Genomic DNA, 12,038 nt, shown 5'->3' on the forward strand with positions numbered 1-12,038 from the left:
TTAGCGATGATTTTGAGCATGTTTTGTGCGATTTATGTTCTCATGTAGTCTTGAATGGGCTAAATATGACTTGTACTTGTATGGATTGATGTTATTTGGGGATTTTTGAAATTTTTTGATGTCTGTTGGCCTTCTGTGGTTTACATTGTCAGGATATTTGCAGTCTTATGATTTTGATTTGTAGAATATTTCACTTTGCACATGTAGACACTTGCATGCATTCTATGGGGTATAAACTTAATGTCTTGTTCTGTTTTGTGATAAATTAAGATGAGCAGGCGAATTTGAAAGAAAACTCAGATTTGATACATCTTATCTGAGTTTGGGTTTTGTCGGATCGGGTTGAGTCGAGTGCTCGGGAATAGTTCCCGACATTTCTTTCATTTGATATTTGTATTGTCCTTATTTTTATTTTACCTTCTTTTATTTGGGGTTATTTGTGCTCTGATAAGCGGATATTATCATACCATGTGGTGGAGTGACTCATTACAAATGGTATCAGAGCATGACCTAACCGAAAGTGTGGCCAACAATGACGTTTGGCCCCGGGGGGGTGATTATGGTAACATTGTGGGTGGGTGTGCTGTGGGTGGGTGTGAGGCACTGGCAGGTTACCATATTGGGCAAGCTACAAGTGCACAATTCCACATCGTCTGGATAAGGGAAAGGTGAAGTGCTTATATGTGGTGGTGTTATCTCCAAATGGTATGAGCCAGGCCTTTTGGGTAAAGTCCAAGAGCAAAACCGTGCGGGCTCGGGTCTAAAGCGGACAATATCAAATCATGTGGTGGAGTGGTTCGTTACACTTGAGCATGATGTGGCATTAATAAAAAGACTAATATGTCCTCAATTTTCATAGATTTTACAATTTCTTTTTCTTCTTGTTAAAGTATTAACCTATTTACGTTATAATTAAATTAAGAAAGCATACAAATTCAAAGATGAGTGATAAGTGCTCAAATGTGATGCATTTTAGCAACTAAGTTAGGGTATTTTAGTCCAGTCATCTATCTTATTTTCATGTTTTAGTTCTTATTTGTGTTTTTGTCTATTTCAGGTCAATGAGGTTCAAACAAGCTAAAAAGAGCCTAATAGCTCAGTGTTGGAGCTAAAGAGAAGGTCCAAAAAAAGTCAGAAAAATTACAAATATTGAAGCTTAGATTAATCGAAGGAAGCCTGGATCAATTAAAGGAAGCTACAATTAATTGAGATTAACACGGTGCCAACTTAATGGATAAGGTTGCCAGCTGTCAAAAATATCTTGCCACATCAGCTTTGATCGATTGAAGCAAGTGTTGGATTGATCGAAGACCTGTTTGATCGATCGAAGCCCCTACTGGCAGTTAGCTGTTTTAATTCCCGAGGTGCCCGAACTCCACCAACTTTTGTAGCTGCGAGTTTGCACCAATGAAATGCAGTATTTATGACTTGTTGCCTACTCAAAGAGGATTGTATATGAATCAAATGAGCCAATTTGTATAGGGTTGCTCAATTAGATATTTTACCAATTATAGAAATAGATAGTTTTTCTCTCTAGAACTAGGGTTTTGGAGTAAAGCAAAGAGGAAAAAGATGGTGCCTACAATAAAGATAACCCTTGAGGGTTCTATGATGTGATACCCCTCGATTCTAGAGCCACGGGTGATCAAGTCCGGGCACAGATCCAAGAGATACCAAACAATTAATATGTAAACAAGCAGGAATACAAAAGAATAAAAAGATAAAATAATAAGCTGAAAAGAATTCTAAATGTAAAAATCCTCCAAAATAAAAGTTTAATATAATTTAAACCTTCCAATTCTTATAACTCGGGAATCCATCCAGTGGACCCCTAATAATCCCAAATGAAAAATAAATTTACAGAATAAAAATCCAAAACTAAAATAAGAAAGAAAATCCTATGTAGTCGGAAGAGTGAGTGACTGTATCTGCATCATCACGATCAAGCTCTAAGCCTGGTACTGACGATCACCTGAAAAATAAGAGTGGGTCAGGCCAACATGCAAGTTCCATCCTACTATAATCCATACATAAACCCGATACGTAGATACATCCTAGATGGCTTAGTAATAACTAAAATAGTCCATATAAATATAGATACACACTATAGGACGCTCATTAACCTATAGTCATCACACCTGAGTAGAAGGTAACACTCAAAATGCACGTAGCGTAGTCATGCACACCTAGACCTACCAGGTAACGTTATTAGGTCCAGATATCCATCCAAGGTGATATACGCACCCTAACCATGATCAGGAGACTCAAGCTCATATCACGGTACCATAAATATATATGTATATAAATCCTTCTTAATACAGAAAAATAAAACAACCATCCGTTATGTCGTTCAACTATTTTTAGTTGACAAGACATGCATCCATGTAGGATTTAACTGTTTTAGTTAATCCATTCCGTATGTATGAATAGGTAGGACTTAGAGTTTTAATCTAATCCATCCCTAATATGCCACTGTCCCATACCGGTGCATATAATGTATATGATCCATAAATGATGCACACTCATTTGAACATCAAATACATCCAGAGTCAAACATAATAGAAATCAGTTATAGATAAGATCCTATTATGCATCCAGTATATGATTATAATCATATCACCTCCGTTTAAACTGTTAAAGTAATGATAAACAATTTAAACTATCCATTTCCAACTAATTGACAGAACATAAATTATAACAATTCAGCAATTAGCATCCATAACATGATATAATGATTATCAGATTTATAAACTGAGCCCATTATACTAGAATTTCCAACCAATACTTCCATACTAGTTCATTTAAATTACTAGAACAAAGACTTGTAATAAGATCCTCCTCAATCCTTGACGGTATGTAAATTAATATTTAAATCTTATGACGTCTATTTAATCCTCAATTAGAATTCCTACACCTGATATAATGGCACTCAGAAGTCTAGATGGAGTACATTATATGAAGTCCCAATAGTATTTTAATACTAGTTTGTTTAATTTGCTAGAACAACCACTAGTAATTAAACTTCCATAATTCGTGACAACATGTAAATTATTGTTTAAATTTCATGGAGTTCATTAACACAGTGTAAACCAATGTTCCTGGCCTTCATTAAATTATATATAAATATCATTTATATGAACTCTAAAACATAACTCTCATACCAGTCCATTTAGTTTGCTCAACAAACTAGAACCTAAGTCTTCCTCCTTACTTGGTAACATGCATAGTTTTATTTAAAAATCATGATACCAATTTCCAGATCATAAACCAATATTCCTGGGTCTTTAAATATGTTATATATATTATTTTAAAAACCCCCAATTAAACTTTAGTATTGCATTTTAGCCCCTACAGTCCGAAAAACCACCAAAACCACTTACTGGGCATTTACAAAAAAGTAGAGGAGGCTCCAATTTAAGGTAGAGGAGGCTCCAATTTAAGGTTGAGGATGCTCCAATTTAAGGTAGAGGAGGCTCCAATTTAAGGTTGAGCAAGCTCCCTCATCCCTAGAGCCGCCTCTACATCATGTAGAGCCGGCTCCACTTCAATGGAGCCGCCTCCATTGAAGGGTGGAGCCGCCTCTACTCTCCCAGCCTCCATTTTTCCTTCTCCAGCGTGTTCCAGACCCTCTGTCTTCCATTGCTAAGGTTCCTAGGTGTCTAAATTAGATCCCAACACATTCCCAACATGTATATAACAGTATGCATCACAGATTTCAATAAAAAACATCTAATTAGGTATCACAATTTAAGATTACACAATTTACATAAAACTGTTGTAGTTTAAAATTGACATGAAATCTAGATCAGTTTTAAAAATAGCATGCAATCCAACTATCAGTTTTAAAAGTTAAATTAATCCTTGGAGACTATAAAGAATGCACAGAACACAAGTATACAAAAAGGAGATAGAATGAAACTTGCCTTTAGGTTTCGGTTTGAAACCTTTCAACGTCGTCTCTAAATTCTCTGACGACTACCGAGTACCGGTAAACCTCCTATAGCTCTGTTTCAATCCCACAAATCATCCATTCCTTCCTCCTTGGTACGACCTTCAATTCTCAGCTGAAATCTTATCTGGTTCTCTCAGTTTCCCTCGGTGTTTTTCCCCTCAAACCCTCTTTGTTTCTCTCTACCTCTAGTTACGGGAAAATGGTTCTAAAAACCCTTGCAGACACAAAGCTTATATTTATATAGGTTTTGATAAAACCTAATCCTAATTCCAACCTAATAATAAGTCGGCTAACCTAATTTTATAACATAAAACCCTAAACTGTTTATGATGTAATATAATTTATAAACAAACGACTAAACAAAATACCTCCACCAAAGCACAAATTTAATTAACATAAATAAATCAAATAAGCTATCAAATAAAACACATCAATTAAATCACCAATTAATCAGATAATCAATTTAAAATAAACAATTAAACAATTAATTTAAAATAAACAAACAATTACAATAAATAATTAATTTAAATAAATACACTTTTAACTAATTAAGCAAATAAGCACATAATTCAAAGAAAAATTAAATTTAAATTCCAACTATATCTTTTTGAAAATTAGAGGTATTACACACGACCACTACCATGAGTGGCTAGATCTTTCTCTTAGGGCTAGAGATAGCCCCTAGGCTTGCTTCCTAAACTTAGTCTTTTGTAGATTTTTGGAAATTTATGTTGTAAATGATGTTTTGACAATGAATAAATATAGATCTTGTGTTTTTTTACATTATTTATATGAATTAATACTTCCAATTGATCTTTTAATTCTATTCATATGTCTATGTATGCTAGAATGAGTGGTCATGTGCTTATCACTAGGTTTTTATGAGTTTGATGCATGTCTATGGGTGTTGGAATTATAAATCTAGTGATGCTCAAGGCATGGTGCTTAATTGATTACTCTTGTGGTTTGTTTGATGGATCATGCTTATTTCTTGATAGATTGTGCTACTTCCTTAGTTTAATCAATTTAATTTCCTTGTCATTAGAGTAAATGTAGTGCAGTTACTTTAAATTCCTAGATAGGTAAACAATCCATTCTTGTTGTTTGATGATCCATGCTTATAAGTGCAAGTAGTACATTTCTATATTTATGTGTATGCATTAATTATAGGTTTATTGAATGGTTAATGGCTTAGTTTGATAGGTTGTGCTACTCACTAGATCAATTGGACAATTTATACTTAATTTGCCATCCGTGCTTAGTATTTCAATTAATGACACACACACACATTTGATTTATAACATGAAGCTCCCCTTAAATTGACAATTGCTAATGTTTAGTGAAGTGAAGCTTAGTGGTGAACTCTAGCCCCAAGACTTTTCTCTCATTCTCTTTACCCTAATCTCTAGATTGCATTTTAATTTGTATATTTTAATTAAACCATTAGTTTAATACACAAACCAAACCCTTATTTGATCATTTGACCTATTAATCTGGTACTGATTCCGAAGTACCTTACAAATCCCTTGGGACGATCCCTACTCGCTCTTGCTACGTTAATAGTTAGTAGTAGTAGTGACTTTTATAAATTTAAACTTGACTAAAAAGGCTTTCTCGATTTGCACTCTCACTACACACATTTTGACATACGCAAGGGACTCGTTTGTCAAATTTTGGCGCCGTTGTTGGGGATTAACAACGTCATATTTGGAATTAATTAGGAATTGGTACTCCTTTGATCCTTATTTTTATTTTATTTTATTTTGTTTACTTATTGTGTTTAATCTTGATTGGCTAGGTACTTGGACCCAATAGAAGTAAAACAAAGGAACTTCAAAGCAAAGAAGCAAGTTAAGCTAAGCAAAAAGCATAAAAAGCAAAAATAAATAAATGAAAAATTGCAAAGCAAAAATAAATAAATGAAAAATTGCAAAGCAAAAAGCTAAAAAAAAAAAATCTTTTAAAGTTGCTTAAGGACCTTTTGTGAGCTATTCTGACTCCTCTTGTTTAGTTAAATCGTCAGCCCGTGTGGAGGCATTTTCTTTTCATTGTTTATCGTCGGCCCGCATGGAGGCATTTATTTTCTTACATTTGTTGAAAAACATGGGAGCATGGGATCAATGTATGTAGAGGCTTGTGATTGATTGATTTATGTTGTGGAGGAGAAGTGCTTGCTATTTGCTATTTGTCGAGTTGTTATTTGTGTTGATTTGCATTGTGCATGCATGGTCGTAGATCTCTAAATCACTATTTTGTCCCATTAAATCTTAATCTTGAAGCAATTGTGTGTAATCCAAGGGAAGGGGTAATTCAAGTGAATCTATTTCATAAATTGACAACCATATTGAAGACCGTGTTGAAGACCTTGGTCATATAAACCAACAAGGCATTCTTCACCCTAATGTGCAACAACAACATGATAATATGCAAGTTCCATTAGGCATGCCTAGACCTTTTGTTGCACAACCATAAGGCCAAGTTCCAATTGGAATGCTAAGGCCATTCTTTTTGACACCACCACCTCTTGTTTTTTAAGCCAATCATGGGGCTTATATATAGTCACAAGTTGCAAACCCTCTCATTGCTTTAAGAGATCACTATGTGCCTAATGAGTACAATGCACCAACATGCATTCATCTTCCTCTATTTAGAGCACATTATTATGAAATCAGGCCACAAACCATTTAAATGCTTCCCAATTATTTTGGGCTCCCTAATGAGGAACCATATAATCATTTGGATTAATTTATTGAAGTTTGTTCCACTGTAAAATATGCGGACATGCAAGAAGAAGTTTTGACGTTGAAACTTTTTCCCTTCACCCTAAAAGATAAGGCAAAATATTGGTTTAACAATTTGAGACCTCTTTCTATAACCACTTGGGCAAAAATGCAACAAGAGTTCTTGAAAAAGTATTATCCCGTATCTAAATTCAATGCCATGAGAACTTCAATTCGTGAATTTTCACAAGGGGATGGGGAAATATTGTATGAGGCATGGTAACGGTTGAATGATTTGCTTAGGAAGTGCCCTCATCATGACATTCCTAAGTGGCAAATAGTTCAATATTTTTATGAAAGTTTGTCGGACAACCATAAGGGCTTGGTTGATGCCTCAATGGGAGGTTCTTATTTAGATAAGCATGAAGATGATATGTGGCATTTATATGAAAGCATGAGTGAAAACTCAATGCACCGGTCTTTATCTTCTAAAAATGGTAGAAATATAGGTGGAAAGAAGAATTCAAGTTTATATCAAGTGGACAATTCTAATGACATAGTTACCGAGGTGAAGTCCTTAACTCAACGGTTTGATAAATTTTTGATCAACCAAAATTCGGCTCATCAAGTGTCTTCCTCCCCTACTCATCATCATTCCAATGAATCATGCATGACTTGTTCTAGTGTGTTGCTTTCTACTTCCAATTGTCCCCATGGACATGTGCATAGTGAACACCATGAACAAGTGAGTGTTGCTTTTGTGAATCAAGGTAATAATCCCTATGGCACTCATTACAATTCCTAGTGGAGGAACCATCCCAATTTCTCTTAAAAAAGCCAAGGGGAAGGCTCAAACCCTCCCCAAAGTGGTTTTCAAAGTAAATGTGTTCTGCCCCCTATGCAAAGCCAAGGTTCCCAAGGTTATTGTTCATCCTACCAAGCACTAAATGGAATTCAATTTTCAAATTCTCATTTTCCAAATCAACCATCATATTCTCAAGGTCATTCTAGAAGTCCCACATTTGAAGAAAAAGTCTTATCGGTTTTAGGTACTTTTAAGTCAAACACTAAATTGCTTCATTCTTAATCACAATTAATTGACAAGCTAAAAACAAAGTAGGGCAAACAGCTAGCACTTTGAATGCGAGAGAGAAAGGAAAAATGCCTTTGAATCCTTCTCCTAAGCAACAATTTGTTGTGGAGACCACTTCCCCTTCAGAAGGTCCCACACTTGAACATGTGAATGCGGTGACCACTTTAAGAAGTGGAAAGGTGATTGACAATCAAGTTGGTGAGTCTAATGAAGAGAGTGAACTAGTGCAACCTAATATTGACACCCGTCCTATTTCACATCTTATTCCTTCTTCATTTATTGCAAAAGACCCCATTGTTGAAAATGTTTCAAAGAATGTTTTTGAAAAATCTTTTAAGCCAAAGGCTCCATTTTCGGATGTTTTGAAAGCATCCGCATCCGCATCCGCATCTTTTGAAAAGCAACAAAGCAAAGCTAATGAAATCATTGATGTGTTCAGGTAAGTTAAAATCAATCTTCCTCTCTTGGATGCAATTCGACAAATTCCGGCTTATGCCTAATTTTTGAAAGATCTTTGTACTCTAAAGAGAAAGAACAAAAGCCAAGCACCAAGAAAAGTTGTTCTTACCGAGCAAGTGAGCTCTATATTGCAACACGACACCCTTCCCAAATTCAAAGACCTCGGTTCACCTACTACCTCATGCACTATAGGTGACCATCTTATTAATCGGGCTCTTTTGGATTTAGGAACGAGTGTGAATCTTCTCCCCTATTTGGTATATGTTAAACTGGGCTTAGGTGATTTGAAACCGACGTTGGTAGTTTTGCAACTAACCAATTGATCCATTAAGAAGCTCCGGGGTATTTTAGAGGATGTTTTGATTAAAATTGACAAGTTCTTCTTTGTTGATTTTGTTATCATTGACATGGAACCGGTCCCAAATCCTAAGAGCCAAATACCGTTATCCTTGGCCGTCCCTTTTTGGCAACCGCGAATGCCAACATCAATTATAGGACGGGGATAATGAAGATCTCTTTTAGCCACATAAAGGTGAAGTTGAACATTTTTAATCCAACCCCCAATTCTATGGACCAACATGAAGATATTTATGTTATGGAAAAATGTCTTGAAATTGAAATTAAATGATTTGCCATTGAAAGAATTTTCAAAAGATGTCTTGAATTATAATGTTGAAAAGGCATGGAAGCCCAAAAGTTTTGTTGATAAGAGTCCATCAATTTTACTTGAACCAAATCCAACAATTTCCTTAGGGAATGGTTTGTTGGGTGGGGTTTGAAGTTCCATTCACCCTGTTGAGAAGGGGATGTTTACTAAGATCTTTGATCCGGGCTAAAAGAGCCTAACGTCTTGCTAGAGACGTTAAAGACTAGTGCTTCGTAGGGTTTTCCAACCCTATTCCTCCCTTATTTCTTGTTTTGTTCTTTTCTGCGTCGTTTAGATATGAGTTGAAGTTAATCATTCCAATTTCGGGCAATTTCCTGCAATTCCTGCATTTCCAATATACTTTCCCCAAACCAAATCCCTCTCCTCTCAATCTCCATAACTCTCCCTCTCAAGCTTCTACCACCCTCAACTTTGGCGAACTACCACCATCTAAACCCACCTTCCCTTCTTTCCTCATCTCTTATGGAAACCCCAAAGCAACTCGCCGCCAATCTCCATTGAAGCCGGTGAAGCTTTTGGCCAAGGGCCAAGCTCCTTCATCCTTCCTTGCTTGAACCTCTCTCCGAATCTCTCATTCTCATCATTTCTGGCCGATCTAGGCCAAGGAGGATTCGAATCATCCTCCGGTGATCTCTGCATTTTTCGGCAAGACTCCGGCGAGTCTCAGGTCACGGTTAGGCCGAAATCTTGATTTTATTTCTGAATCTCTCCGTTTCCATCATCTCTTCCATTTTTTGGATCAGGTATGTGTATATTCATCTCCTTTTATTTTTATTTTATTTTCTTTTATTTTGTGCATTTTTCATCTTTAGTTTTATTATTTTTGCTTTATATGTTTTTGTTGTATATATGTTTGGTGTTCAAAATAAAATAATATATATATATATGGAGAATGGTTTATAAAAAATTAAAAATGAAAAATCAATAAAAATGAAAATAATAAAAAAAGATGACAAAAAGAGTGAAGAAATGGATTGAAATTGAAATGGACCATGTACTGTGATATTTGTGATTAAGAAGTTTGGGTAGAATTGAGGATGGATTATGGTTGTTGTTGAATTAGAAGGAGAATGGGCATTTTTATATATGGATTAATGTTTGTGGGCGGTGTCCCATTTGGCTTGTTGAGTGGATTTTTTATTGTGATTTGAGTGAGATATATCTACGTGGATGTTTGAAGTTTGATTGACTGATATATGCATGTTTGTCTCTTTGTTTGAAATTTTTTGAAACCCATGCCGAATTTTTGAAAAATTAAACTTGAACTTTGATTTTTAATTCTTAATGGCATGTGGTCTTTTTTCTGTTGACTTGAATTGAATTTGGAAATTGGGAAAGAACTTTAAAGTTAAATTTTTGAATTGAATTAAAAAAGGAAAAATTTTAAGTCTTTGGAAAATTGTTTTGAAACTTCAAGTTGTAAATGGAATGTGAAATTCTTGATTGAATTTGGACTTTGGAAATGTCATGAATTTGAGAAGTTGTTTGTTAATTTGAAATGGAAACTTGAATGTCAAAAAGGATTTGTTTTTCTTGAAATTTAAAATGAAATGGAAATCTTGTTGCACTTGAAAAATTCTTGGAAATCTTAAACTTGAAATGGCATTGAAAATTTGAAATGTTGTGAGCATAATTACCGAATTGTTTCATTTGTTTTGAGTATGACATGCATAGATGTTGTTCAGTCCTAAGTTATTTAAATGCATGACCTGTTTTGAAACTTATGCTTTTGAATTTGAAAATGCAAAGTCTTATTTAAATTGCTTAAATATGTTTTAAATGAAATCTCTTTGCAAGTTTTTGATCTTAAATTGTTCATTACTCATGATTAAGGTGCATGGTTTGGCAAAATGATTCTTGATTGCTTAGAATTCTTTGTGATCACACTTGTTGATTTCAGAATGTTAAGAAAGGATTTTTGAACTTTGTTTTGAAAATGAGAAGTCGAGTTGCTTAATTCCTTCTTTTGTTGATCATTCAATGCATGATTCTTGTTATGATGTTTACCTACAATGCATTTGAATGCTTGGACTCCAAAGTTTTCAAAAATTTTAATTTTGCCCAAAAGTGTTGAAAATTTCAAAGTTGACCAAAATGTCCTTGATTGAGTTGAAACTTGTTCCGTTTGATTCCTTTCCATCCAATTGCATGTGCTAAGTGCTATTGAACTTGTTTGTGCTTAGTTCTTGATATTTGCCATGCTAGGGCATAAGTTTGACATCCGACCCCATTTGCTAAGATTTTGAATTTTCTTGAACAAAAATATGTTGAATTGCCATTCTAAACCAAACTCTTTGAAGTCAAATGTTCCATTGTTGTTTTATGAACTTGATAATTGTCAAATGTGATCTTATTTGAATAATTGTGTGCATTTTAGAATAAATTGTAACTTGTTTCTTGTATATACACATCTTGCACACACTTTGTCACATTGATGGTTTGAAAATTTTGAGTGCTTATTTGGAATAAAACATTGTTGCATTGCCCTTTGAATAAGTTTGGGGGAGGGAAATGAATGTTTAAAGTTCAAATCATTTGTTTGGGATATCATTGTTGTTCATTGGCCTTAGTACCTATTTGTGAGCATAATTTGGACTTTAAAATGCAATTTGAACTAAGTTTGGGGGTATGTTTGCTTTGTCTTGAAAAATGTCTGTTAAAATGCCATTTGTTTGATTCTATACACTTGTGTCTATTTTTGAAAGCCAAGTAAGGGCTTGAGACTGAGGTTCTTTCTAGTCGTGATTTTGATTAAAAAATGGAAAGTTTCTTGTATTCTCAGTCTTTGACTATTTTTTTGCCTCATTTAAGCTTTAAAGGGGGTCGCGAGTCATAAGCAATCATTTTTCTGCTTATATATTGCTGAGAGGGGGTCACAGGCCATGAGTGATCATAGGATGTTGATTTTGTTAAAATGGAGTACGGTATATTTCTTTGTCTGGAGTTTGACTTTGTGCATCATTCAGATACATGCTATGTAGTTGCATACCATGTCTAGGATTCATATTTGAAATTGTGTATCATAATATACCTTGGATTGAAGTGTTTTGCAACCGTATAAGGCACTTAGTCTTTATTTTATGATATACATGTTTCTTGAGTCCTAGGTTGACAGTTACCAGATTATATTCTCCATGTTATCCTGTT

At 34.7% G+C, this 12,038-nt stretch overlaps 1 pseudogene; it reads right to left on the reverse strand.

Moving 5' to 3' along the window:
- Positions 1–6,897: 6,897 nt before the first annotated feature.
- LOC132272046 (small nucleolar RNA R71) lies at positions 6,898–6,996 on the reverse strand (annotated as a pseudogene).
- Positions 6,997–12,038: the final 5,042 nt, after the last annotated feature.

Source organism: Cornus florida, unplaced genomic scaffold (genome assembly GCF_030987335.1).
Source record: "Cornus florida cultivar Cherokee Brave unplaced genomic scaffold, ASM3098733v1 CherokeeBrave_3.0.0_Hap2_Chr08, whole genome shotgun sequence".
In the NCBI taxonomy this organism is placed as follows: domain Eukaryota; kingdom Viridiplantae; phylum Streptophyta; class Magnoliopsida; order Cornales; family Cornaceae; genus Cornus; species Cornus florida.